The sequence below is a fragment of the Vipera berus genome, assembly GCF_964194415.1.
Source record: "Vipera berus genome assembly, chromosome: 4".
In the NCBI taxonomy this organism is placed as follows: Eukaryota; Metazoa; Chordata; class Lepidosauria; order Squamata; family Viperidae; genus Vipera; species Vipera berus.
Window position 1 is genome coordinate 15,759,766 of NC_138206.1, and position 13,860 is coordinate 15,773,625.

At 39.5% G+C, this 13,860-nt stretch overlaps 1 protein-coding gene across 1 annotated transcript in view; it reads left to right on the forward strand.

Moving 5' to 3' along the window:
• Positions 1-13,860, forward strand: part of CNTN5 (contactin 5) — a gene marked incomplete at both ends in the record, with an annotated part of 277,925 nt that overhangs the window by 252,173 nt on the left and 11,892 nt on the right. The gene's annotated exons all lie outside the window — the stretch shown is intronic.

The following is a 13,860-nucleotide window of genomic DNA, read 5'->3' on the forward strand; positions in this document are numbered from 1 at the left end:
AATTTAATAGCCTCCTTAGTTTTCACATCCTTTGAGTTCAAAATCAAAGCCTTTTCTTTTTCCTTTATTTCATTGTCCAGTTCTTTCCTCCTAGCTTCCACAGCACGTCTATGTTTATTATTCATATATATCAACACCCCTCTCATGTAGGCCTTGCTAGCATCCCACACCATATCCATAGAGGTACCTTTGTTCATATTAGTTTCAAAAAAATCCTTCATCCGCTGTTTACATTCTTCCACATTTCTCTGATTTCTAAACAAATTCTCATTTACGCGCCACGAGCGCCTGTCTCTTTTCTCCTTATCAATCTCTAACCAAACTGGACTATGATCAGAGATAGTTCTTGCACAAATCTTCACCTTTTTAGTCCTCAAAAAAAAGTCATTAGTCACCAAAATAAAATCAATCCTCGAAAAAGATTGATGTCTATCAGAATAAAAAGTATAATCCTTTTCCTGCAAGTGTCTCTCACGCCAAATATCTCGCAGTTCCAAGTCATCCTTCATTTCAAAAAAAGATTTAGGCAGTCTAGCATGACTTGGAATGCGCTTAAAAGCTCCAGCCTTATCCATCTGTACATCCAAAACACCATTCCAGTCCCCCATAAAAATAAAAGATTTATAATCCAACTGGGTAAGCTTTGTATGAAGTAAACTAAAAAAGTCAGCCTGTTGTTGTTGTTGATTAGGGGCGTACAGTCCAACTAAAAGCGTCTTTTTGCCTTCTAGCAACAAGTCTATCAGTACATATCTTCCATGCTTGTCTGCTTCAATTAAGTCCGCTGTTATGGCACTTTTAATATAAACAACCACTCCATTTTTCTTATTCATTGCAGAGGCAACAAAGTGCGTACCCAGTCTTGAGTTCAATAAAAACTTTTGGTCCGTAGCCCTAATATGCGTTTCTTGCAAACATATAACATCTATCTTGAATTGTTTTAAATATTGAAAAACTTTCTTTCTCTTCTGTGGTGAATTTAGTCCATTAACGTTCCAAGTCAAAAATTTAGTTGCCATGCATATCCTCCCAAAGCTCTTGGAGCACTGCTTTGACAGGACTATCTTCTTTAGGCCGTGCTCCTCCCACTGCTTGGCTATGAGTACGTTGTGAAGATTCCGAAGACTTTTGCTGGTCTTGTTCTTTTATTTTCTTTGCTCGTTTTAAAGCAGCACGCGTTACCCTTTGCTCTCTAGGATCATCCAAAGAAGCTATAGCTTGATCTCCTCCAGCACCGTTTTCCTCTACTTCAACCTCTTGATGTTCTCCCTCTCCAGATCCCTTTGCAGCTTCCAGAAGTGTTAATGAGGTTGCTTTTAAAACGTTATTATAGAAATCACGCGCTTGCTTCACAGTAATCAGCCGATACCTTTTGCCTTCATACATCACCATCAGCCCATCTGGAATCTCCCATCTGAACCTTATATCTCGTTGCTTAAGCTCTTGCACAAGAAATGTGAAGTCTTTCCTTTTCCTTAAAATCTTTGGAGGAATTTCTTTTAAAACCAAGACTTCTTGATCAGCAATCACAACTTTAGCATCATAGGCAGCTTGTATAACTTCATCTCTAATTTCTCTTTTTGCAAAGTAGACCACCACATCTCTAGGCAGCTTTCTCTGTCTAGCAATCCATGAATTCACACGGAACACTTTATCCATAGCTCCTCTTATTTCAGATGCTGGCTGATTCAATAACTAATGGCCTAACAGCCTAGATTGTTTTGGCAATTATGTGTGCATGGAGATGGTAAAGTTTGGCTGCATTGTAGGTAAACTAATTTTATTTATTTTATTTATTTTAATTCCATTTATATCCCGCCCTTCTCCGAAGACTCAGGGCGGCTTACAAGCTTAGCAATAGCCTTCATTCTATGCATATGCCTGCTTATTAGGGCTTTCACACACACCCCAAGCGGCATTATTACAAAGTCAGCTTATTGCCCCCAACAATCTGGGTCTTCATTTTACCTACCTCGGAAGGATGGAAGGCTGAGTCAACCTTGAGCCTGGTGGGATGCGAACCTGCACTAATTGCAGGCAGCTGGTGTTACTTAAGGAGGCATTAGCCCACTGCTCCACCAAGGCTCCTAATATGGATTAGATTTGTAAAGTTTTCCATGACCACTTGCAACACAGACAATAACGGCTGCTAAAAAGGAATGAAATGCATCTGTTTAGCTGATAGATAGCTTTTCCATAACCCATCTCATAAACCTAGATAAAAATATTTTAGCTGAAAAGTTAAAATGTTAAAAGGTAAAGGATTCCCTGTCCAGTCATGTATGACTATAGGACACAGTGCTTCTCTCTGTTTCTTGCTTGATGAACCCAGCGTTGTCCAAAGAAATTTTCCGTGGTCATGTGGCCAGCATGGCTATATGCCAAAGGCACATGGAACGCTCATACCTTCCCACTAAAGTGGTCCCTATTAATCTACTCACATTTGCATGCTTTAAAACTGCTAGGTGGGCAGAAGCTGGGGCACATAACAGGAGCTGACCCCGTTGCGTGGAACTTGGGTGTCAAACCTGGGTTGTAAGCTCAGCATCTTTAACTGCCTGAGTCATCACACACCCCTTACAAGAACGTCTTTTTAATTTGTCATCAGCACATTTCACAGTTTTATTCTCAAGATGAAATGTTCATGTTATCTCAGGACCCAGAGTAAATTAAACTATATGTGACTTTGCAATTAGGGCTTTCAACAGTGCACCATTAAATTCACTAGCTGCAGTGCTGTACATAGTGAGGCTCCATAAATCTTAGCAACTTTCATTATGGGCAAGATAGAAGCCATTTTTAGTAAACAATTTTCTCTTCTTTATGCTTATATTCTGACTATTTTATAGAATCTCAAATTACCTATTCCTAGCAATCAGGTTGTTGCTATTTCAAAAATAATTTTTCCCTCCTGACTATTCTGCATTTACTGGAGTCTAACTGTCTGCCTTCCATGCACTTTGTACCAACTTTGAAAATAATATCCCAATGATAACTAAACCAAAACTTCTCCTGTGGAAAGAGGATCTTTTAAAAACGTTCTTAGTGTTGGATTAAAAGTGGTCCGATTGTTTAAGATTATCTCATCCCTTTATCTATTGCTTGACATCCATACTGCTAAATAATTTTCTAGAAGAATGAAATGTTTCAAAGGCAAGTGAACAGGGAAAGCATATGCATGAATTCAGTGTTCATTGTTATCAAGTGATAGTTGGAACTGGACCATACTAGATGGTCATCTAATTTATGATGTAACCTCTTGTGGATTTGGATCCTTCTGGATTCAGGCTTATTCAGTGGGACATTGGAAATAAAAGCAGCATCATGGATGTCTCTGTTCATGGTCACAGATTTGAAAAAAGGGAAAGTAGATCCCCTGTATTTTAATTCAATTTTTTTTAAAAAAACACCTCATGGATTTGAACAGAAAACTAGTTTACTACAGGCAACGCCTGGGTTGAGAGTTCCAAAGCACCAGAGGGCAGGATAAGAAGTAAAGGGTGGAAGTTCATTAAAGAGTGATTAAACCAAGAAGCAAGGAGAAGTTTTTTGTAAGTGAGAACAACTAATGAATGGAATAGCTTGCCTTCTGGAGTTGTGGGTACCACATCACTGGAGGTTTTTTTTTTTTTTTAATGATGAATGAACCTTTATTATCAAAGTACAGCATGTATACATTGAGATTGGCTGAGCCTCCCTTTGCGCGCCCCCCACAACTCACAGTGACAACAAACCCACCATCTTGTTACACCATGTGAGCTAATTGCACAACACACCGGCCTCGCAAGTCAATCATACATAGTTATTTCCCGTTCAGGAGCCTGACAGCCCATGGATAGAAGCTGTTCTTCAGCTTGTTGGTATAGCTGGCTATGCTCCTGTATCTCCTACCCGATGGTAGGAGAGTAAAGAGGTACCGACCAGGTTGTGAGTCATCCCTGAGAATTTTTCTCACTCTTCCAAGGCAGTGAGGCCTGGCAATGTTTTGTGCTGTGCTTACCACCCTCTCTAATATCTTCCTATCCGGGACTGTCAGGCTAGCATAGTAGACCGGTAAAAGAAGATCATTAGCCGTTGTTCTACCCTGTTCTTCCGCAAGACCCTGAGGAAGTGGAGTCTCTGTTGGGCCTTTGAAAAATAGACTGGGCAGCCATTTAACTGGAATGGTATAAGGCTTATGCCTTGAGCAGGGGGTTGGACTGGAGGACCTCTGATGTTGCTTCCACCCCCACGATTCAATGGTCTATGAAAAGTCAAGGACTGCCTATCCTGTAATTTGTTTTATGGTTATGTATGTGTATGTTAAGGGACGCGGTGGCTCAGTGGGTTAGGACGCTGAGCTTGTCGATCGGAAGGTCGGCAGTTTGGCGGGTCGAATCCCGAGTGCCGCGTAACAGAGTGAGCGCCTGTTACTCGTCCCAGCTTCTGCCAACCTAGCAGTTCGAAAGCACGTAAAAATGCAAGTAGAAAAATAGGGACCACTACGGTGGGAAGGTAACAGCGTTCCGTGCGCCTTTGGCGTCTAGTCATGCCGGCCACATGACCACGGAGATGTCCTCGGACAAGCGCTGGCTCTTCGGCTTTGAAACGGAGATGAGCACCGGCCCCTAGAGTCGGAAACGACTAGCACGCATGTGCGGGGGAACCTTTACCTTTACCTTTTATGTGTATGTTTGCCTTTATTTTCAGACTGATTTCAAAATATGAAGTAACAGAGAAAGAAAGAACAGTACCAGTAAATATAGTAGCTGACTTTGTAATAATGCCGCTTGGGGGGGGGGGGCGAAAGCCCTAATAAGCAGGCATATACATAGAATGAAGGCTACTGCTAAGCTTGTAAGCCGCCCTGAGTCTTTGGAGAAGGGCGGGATATAAATGGAATTAAAATAAATAAAAATAAAAATAAAAAATAGTCAGTCTTCTATTTACTTCCTTGTATTTTACCTTTTATGAAACTCTCAAGCAAGCTAGATCAGGGGTGTCAAACTGCCAGCCCACGGGCCAGTTGCATCTTATGGAGGCCGCACCCACCCCAGCTCTGGCAATGCAAAAAAAGTTGTGATACATCACAACACATCATTTGATGAGTTTGACACCCGTGATCTAGATCAGGGGTCCCCAACCTCCGGTCCATGGGCCGGTACCAGGCCATGGTATGCCAGCAACCGGGCTGCACAAACAAGCAAAGCCCCATTTGTAGGATGCAGGCAGCACACAAAACCACGCTCCCTCCGGTCCACGGAAAAACGTCTCTCCATATAACTGGTCCCTGGTGCCCAAAAGGTTGGGGACCTCTGATCTAGATAATGATCTCTCTCAGAATTTGAGCTGAGATGGGGCTGGAGACTTGAACTTCTACCAGTCTCCATCCCTTCAGTTGCATCTCTTGAAAAAAAGAACTTCAGAGGAGGAATTCCTTCATGATGCTCTTGAATTTAATGAGAACGTGCAGAATTCTGGAGTAAGGATCATATCCTGAAAGGCAGAATATTCACACAAGCCCATTTGCAAAGTAACTGCAAGAAGAACTTTCTGGATGAAATTAAGCAAAAGCAAATTTCCTTTGCTTAATCTGAAAGGTAGAAAAAATGCAAACGAGTTCCTTTGCCTGGCACTAGTCATGTCTCTTCAGTCTGTCTTTCAGCACAACAACCATAGCTGATTTACTAGTGCATTACCATCCCCCTTCCCTCCTCTGCCATTCATAGCAACATTTAAATTTAAGTTGCCAATTCGGTAAAAAGTTGTACTTTCTTTAATGACTTTTTTAAAAAAAACTAAAATAGAACGGAGAATATCTTCTTTCATTAGTACCCACAGGCCCTTGGGAAACAGCACATACTGTATAATCTCTACAGCTCTGGCATATCCCCCATCCCGTTCCATCATCATCAACCACTCCCTGTTTATTCACAAAACTCCAGCTGCTCTGCCAGTTCATTACAACTACGCCATTTATATTCATGAACCTGAAAATGTCTTTTCAAGCTTTTAATCTAATCAAGCCCATATTCGATCAATCAGCCTGTCTATTTCCTACCTCCACTGTAAGAGAGCTGTTGGGGAGATAATTAATGTCTGCACCAGCAAACATGGCATGGTCTTCAGCAAAATGTACAGCAAGCATTATCCCATTAACATTTAGTTCAACAAGTTCACCTGTCAGTGTGTCATCTACAACTTCCTGGGCATGCATTTTGCCACATATCTGCATTCCCTTGTAGCCAAATCTTCATTACCATAGCAGCTTGAGTCAGACATTACTTTTCCCTATAAACTATGTTTCTGTTGGGGAGTACCACACTGGAGGTGGCTACTAGATTGATAACAAATCCCATCTTTCCCCACGCCAGCTCCCTGCTTCCCCACCACCACCACCCGTCTTTTATTCTTGATAGTCTCATTGTTTGTTTTTTCGTTGTTTTGTTCTATCGTTCCATTACTTTGCTACTATGATATTTACACTTTTTTTTCCATTTCTCTGTTTTGATTGTTGTAAGCACCTACAATAGCGCCATGGTGAGATAGATGGCAAATAAATTTAACAAATAAAAAAAGTTGTTACACCTTATGCTTGGGGCCTTGAGATCTTCACACAGATGGTACAATATGCAACGTATCTCAGCATTTTCCTTTGTTCTGTCCCATTCCCCCAAACTCAGTTGGAATAGTCGCTTATTGCACATTAAAAGTTTTCTTGAGTCCAAAATTAGTGTTGCTAAGCGAGACAGTTGTTAAATGAGTTTTGTCCCATTTTACGACCTTTCTTGTAACAATTGTTAAGTGAATCACTGCCGTTGTTAAATCAGTAATACAGTTGTTAAGTGAATCTGGTTCCCCCATTGACTTTGCTGGTCAGCAGGATGCAAAAGGGGATCACATGACCCTGGGACGCTGCAATTGTCATAAATACAAGTCAGTTGCCAAGCATCTTAATTTTTAACATGTGAGCATGGGGATGCTGCAACGGTTGTAAGTGTGAAAAATGGTCATTTTTTTCAGTGTCATTGTAACTTGGAATGGTTACTAAATAAACTGTTGTACATTGGTGACTATCTGTATATTGCTTTCAATATGCTCCACATGATTTACACAATGGAAGGTTGTACAGTACATATTATCAATATGATATTATGACTAGACTAGACTAGACTAGACTAGACTAGACTAGACTAGACTAGACTAGACTAAACTAGACTAGGAACTGGAAGGGACCTTGGTGGTCTTCTAGTCCAGCCCCCCCCCACTCAAGCAGGAGAACCTATACCATTTCAGACAAGTGACTGTCAAACCTCTTCTTCAAACACTCCAGTGATGGAGTGCCATGATTTTTGGAGGCAAGCTGTTCTACTGGTTAATTGTCCTCAATGTCAGAAAGTTTCTCCTTAACATTCTTTTTTTCTTTTTTCTCATCTCTGCCCATCTCATTGTTTGATTTGTTTTCTTGGGATTTATGATTAGTTTTGGGTTCTAGAGATTCTAAAGATTGGTCACCCTTCCCCCTCAATTTTAGTTTAAAGCCCTCCCTATTATATCAATATAATAATATAAAGACAAACTTCTATCTGTTACTGTCTTACTTTTTCCATTACATGCTTTTTGTCAGCTATCTAAACATATTTCCCTCTGCCTGTTCTTGTGGCTAAGTCACTCTGTGCTCCATTCTTTTGTTGTACTCTAAGGGCTTAAATAAAAATTCATTTGCATGATGAATTAGTGCAATTTGCACATTCTTTTATCTCTCTCTCCTGCACAGGTATGCATCTGCATGCCTCTGTGTATGTGTGTATTCCAACGTACAGGTTTACAGAGTGTTGTTTTGTTTTTTGTTGACATTGAGTTGTCAGCACTTTAATTGCCTCTTCTTCTACAGCTGTAAGCAGATCAGGGGATATTTCATCAGCTTCTAGTGCTTTCCTGTTTGACAGCAGGTGTATTGCCTATCATACATCACTTTGCATTGGAATTAATTCTGAACAAATACTTTTCCTTTGCAAATTTTCTATCATATGATATAATGGTGATATAATGCCATTTGTAAATTATGTCAGTGTAAGCTTTCCATATGATTTAACTTCTTTTGCTTCCATTAGATCTTTTCCATGATAACCTTCAAATGTACATTTTCCTATAATTTACCTCATCTTAAAAGCACCTCTCCTTTTCTTTTTTTCTTATTTTCTTCTGTTAATTTACATCCTTTATTATCATAATTTAATAACAGAACCACAGAATTGGAAGGGACATTAGCAGTCTTCTAGTCCAATTTTTTGCTTGAGTAGGAAACCCTATACAATTTCGGACAAATAGTTATCCAATCTCTTCTTTAAAATATCCACTCATAGCTTCTGGAGGCAAGTTATACCAATTCTTGCTTGGAAAGTTGTTTGATGTTAGAAGTTCAGTACTGTTGTTATATATCATTCTTGTTGCTCAAAGCTTTCATCCACCATTTCTTTTGGGGGTAGGGTAGTGGTGATGTCATAATTTGTGTGTGGGTGCATACCTTCATGTCAGTCTTAACTCCTGGCAACAGCCTAGACAAGTCTCTGTAATTTTCTTGGAAAGATTTCAGAAGTGGTTTGCCCTTGCCTCTTTCCTAGGGTTGAGAGTGACTGGCCCAAGGTCACCCAGCTAATTCTGTGACCACAGTCTAGCCTACTTTTAGTCCAGTGTTTTAACCACTATACAACTAGCTTTTATTCTTCAAAAGGTTGAAAATATTTTTTCTCCTTCAGTTTTCATATTTCCTTTATTTTTTGCATAGTTTCTCAAGTTCTTTCATATGGTAAGCAAATTGAATCTGTCCCTTAAATTGGTTTCTATCTGTATCTTTTGCCCAGACCAAATCCTGCTAGGACATCTATTCTTTTCAACTTTCTAAGTTTAAATCTGTTTTCCAATCACCCATTTGTAGTATTGTCACATTTATTGCCTCTTGCATTTTGCCATAAAATCCTTCAGTGTCCATAACTATTGGAAGGTACATAGATTGGTATAGCACTGATAGTTACCAGGTCTAATAAATATAATTAAAGCTATTCTGATTTAAAAAGACCTATTTCAGTATATCTAAACTTATTTAGTCATACAATTTCCAATTTAGTATATTTCATTTCCAGTCCAACAATTACATATTTTCCTCACTGTGTGCTTTTCATACTACATGTTCCAACTGTATGCAACCTTGTAAATGCAGCCGCGCGAGTTGTGATGGGGGTTTCCCGATACTCCCATGTAACGCCTCTTCTCCGCGAGCTGCATTGGCTTCCAGTTGCCCTCCGTGTGAGATTCAAGGTGCTGGTGATGACGTATAAAGCCCTAAATGGCATGGGTCCGGATTATCTCAGGGAGCACCTGCTGCCAGCATCAACTTCCCATCGTCCTGTGCGCTCCCACAGGGAGGGCCTCCTCAGGGTCCCGCCGGTCAGGGAATGCCGGCGGGCGATCCCCAGGGGGAGGGCGTTCTCTGTGGGCGCGCCTGCCCTATAGAATCAATTGCCGGTGGAACTCCGGATCGCCCCCGACCTTCGTTCGCCGGGACCTAAAAACCTGGCTTTTTGAGTTAGCTGGCCTGGACTGAGGGGTTTTAAGGTTTTTAAATTCTAATTTTAAATTTTGGGGCTATTGATTTAATTTTATTTTAGTTTTTATATTGTATTGTTTTAATTTTGCCCTGTAAACCGCCCTGAGTCCTTTGGGAAAAGGGCGGTATATAAATTGAATTAAATAAATAAATAAAATGAAGAATTCTGATACTTGGTTTGGGTCTACACATTTCATCATTTCCAAAAAAAACCTGGTGAAAACTTTCACTGTGTCCTAATACAGATAGTCCTCAATTTATGTCTGCAATTGGTACTGGAACTTCCGTCACTAAGCAATGTGGCCATCAAGTGGGTTATGCTAGATTTTACAACCTTTTTTCACATGCTTTCAAATGGCAATCACATGACCCTGAGACTTCCCAGCTGTAGTAAAATATACCTCAGTTGCTCAGTGCCTGAATTTTGATCGTGTGACTTCAGAAATGCTCCAGCGGACCTAATGATGAGGACTCATTTTTTTCAGCACCAAAGTAGCTTCAAACGGTTATTAAAAGAATGGTTAGTGTCAAGGACTATATCTATAATTAGAGATCTGTCATCCAACTTGGGAGTTTCATAATCGTGCACTCAAATTCATCTTACAACAGAGAAATAGTTTGCCATTTCCTTCTAGCAATTTTACTTAGATCTGTTGATCCTTCTGCCCTCAACCCCACTATGGATTAGCTTTGACTGCATCTCTCCCTTTCTGACCTGACAGACAATTGTGACTTTACTGGGAACACATATTTTCACCATATTAAACTGCAAATTAAACTATTTATTTCCTAGGAGGAAATACATGTTGTGGAGTTCAACAAATCTAATGGCCATTCTGTTTGCACAGGAATCCGCCCACTATCAAGAAACAATTGTTTAGTGAAATATCCAAAATTACTTCAAAGAAAGCATGATTGCTAAATTGGTATGAAACTGACCATTTCTTTTTCTACATTAGAAGTATCACAAATTTCCTTTTTTAGCATTTAGAATTAAATGGTAAACTAAATGAATTCAGTTTTTTTTGTTGATACTCAATACTGCACACTAAATACAGAACTCCAGATGTTGGAAACTGGGGTATAGCTTGAAATATGTTAGAGGCTATAGCATACTGTAAATATTAGTTATAAACTATTAGAACTCTTCATCCATAGGGTTCTGCACAGATATTTATTGCTGGAAATTATTAATGCATTAATAAAAAGTTATGATTATTACACTGGCAACAATTAGAGAAAAATCTATTTAATCCATCTATTTCAATTTTAGTGTTAGTCAAGCAACATTCAGCAGTATATGGAATAGCAGGCTATTTCAATATATATTCCAAATCAATATACATTTTCAGAAGCTTATATTTTATCTTATTCATAGATTAGTGCATTCTCATAAAAATTACAATTTAGTATCTAGTATCAATGAAACTTCAGTAAATACTTGCAACTTGTGAAAAATACACATTGATGTGTTGAAGAAATATACTGTCCCAAAGGTGCTTTTTCAAGAGGTAACTGAAATTTTCCTTGTTTTTCCTTGAAGATATTTGTTTTTCTATGAAGATGTTTCGAGAGAAGCAAAACCTCTTCAAGGAAAAACAACAAAAAAGTCCATTTGCCTATTGAAAAAGCACCTTTGGGACAACCATGACCTGGGTGACTGAGAATCTCCATAGATAAGTAATATACTGCTTCAATTATATTGAAGCAGAGGGAGGGAGGGAAAGAGGGAGGGAGGGAGGGAATGAATTTACCTCAGTTCTGAACAATACCGTTGTATGGAAGGGAAATGATTTCTACATTTTTAGATAATTGCCACCCATCACTTTGTCTAGGTCACAAATTATTTATCCCACTGCAACCCTTCCTGATAGCAAAGTAACTGATTCAGTGATATAAAATCCAATGCAGGCCTTTCACAACACACAACGTTTAAATGTATAAATAGCAAACAAGGTGTTCCTGCTGCCCAGAAAATCGTACCTTGGTGGAAAATATTGAAGTGCATTATTTCTTGCACTGCATAACATTTTCTTGTTTTCTGCTATGAAAACAGGGGAATTCGTTTACTGTATATCATGGAAAAACAAATGTTTTGCACTGCAGAGGTGAGGAGAGATACCAGCCCCCAGGCAAGATGCTCAGCTCAGTGAGAAAGCTTAGATTAAAAAATAAAAACCAGCAATTTTTCTGCACTGAACAACAGGTTTTTTTTGAAAATTAAAATTCATCAGGGGGGAAAAACTGCAACCCCATTTATTCCTTGTTTATTTCTTTTATCTGTGGTAAGTTGGTTTAACAGAGGGCAAGGGCAACATGAGTAGCATGTTGAATGAGAATCTCAGTTTGGGATCTTCTTGTTGCAAGGTGATCAACTTTTTGTTGTTGTTGATGTTGTTAGTTGCAAAGTCGTGTCCGACTCATCATGACCCCATGGACAACGTTCGTCCAGGCCTTCCTGTCCTCTACCATCTTCTGGAGTCCATTTAAGCTCACGCCTACTGCTTCAGTGACTCCATCCAGCCACCTCATGCTCTGTTGTCCCCTTCTTCTCTTGCCCTCAATCTTTCCCAAAATTAGGTTCTTCTCCAGTGAGTCCTTCCTTCTCATTAGGTGGCCAAAGTATTTGAGTTTCAACTTCAGGATCTGGCCTTCTAAAGAGCAGTCAGGATTGACCTCCTCCAAGACTGACCAGTTTGATCGGCTTGCAGTCCAAGGGACTTGCAGGAGTCTTCTCCAGCACCATAGTTCAAAGGTCTCAATTCTTTGGTGCTCAGCCTTTCTTATGGTCCAACTTTCACAGCATACATTGCAACTGGGAAGACCATAGCCTTGACTATACGCACTTTTGTTGGCAGGGTGATGTCTCTGCTTTTTAGTGTTCTGTCTAGATTTGCCATGGCTTTCCTCCCCAGGAGCAAGCGTCTTTTAATTTCTTGGCTGCAGTCCCCGTCAGCGGTGAACTTGGAGCCCAGGAAAATAAAATCTGTCATCAACTTTACTTTTCAGTAAACTCCCTTCATTCAGAGTAGAGTCGAGGCAACTTTGATGGAGCTGAGGGTTTACTAGCTGGATGTTCTTCCCAATGCCACACAAGAGTTTTCAGGAGATATTTTTTCTTTGCAACCCAAGAGAGAAACGTCTTCCGTTATATATTCAAGATGGACAGTATTTAATATTTTATTGTTATGTATATGTAGGGGTGTGAGTCTATACATATGTTGTATATAGTATGTTTTAGATGTGTGTCATGTATGTGTTTCACTTTGAGAGCGGGCAACTAAATTTCATTTTTGATGTGTGCCATTGTGCCCACAGTAAAAAATGACAATAAAGATTATCTTATCTTATCATCTTATCTGCCACTACTGAGGATTGAACTCTCAAAATTCCGGCTGGAAGGCACGCATCTTCACCACTAAGTCACCACACCTCTCTATCTTAACCCTTTTTGTGTTTGGGCTATATCTGCAAGGGCTTAGACAAGAACAGTGTGTTAACCATATGTTTGCAAAAGAACACCACACACACACATGCACAAACAGTTAAATTTAGCAATTTGCCATCAAATTTCAGTGGACAAGTTCTCATGGAGCTAAGTTTCTAACATTTCAGGCTGGGTAATACAGGTTATCATTATTTAGTGACCACAGGTACAATAGGGATAAAAAGTAACTCTGTGCCCAATCTTCTCAAGTACAGTCTTCACACATCTGTAAGGTAAAGGAAAGCTGAAGTAAGATCATAAGCACAGTTATGGTTTCATTCAATGATCACTTTGCTTAGTGACCAAGTTGTCAGTCTCAATTGTGGTTGCTAAATAAGGACTTTCTACAATGTGATTTTGATTTGAATTAATGTTATAATTGTATACAGTTGGGTGGTTGTTTTGCTGTCTTACAAGTTATATTTAAAATTTTATCAAAATTGTCTCTGTACATTTATTTTAATTCAGCATTTATATTTTGTTTTATTTCTTTTGTAAGAATCATTAGAGCATATACAGTAAAATAATGTAGGTAGTCCTTGAGTTATGACCACAGTTGAGCCCAAAATTTATGTTAAGTGAGACATTTGCCACATTTTATGACCTTTTTGGCCACAATTGTTAAGTAAATCACTGGTTTTCCCATTCATCTGCTTGTCAGAAGATTGCAAAAGGTGATCACACAACGCTGGGACATTGCAACAGTCATAAATATGAGTCAGTTGCCAAGCATCTGAATTTTGATCACATGACCATGGGGATGCTGCAAAAGTAACTGAGAAATGGT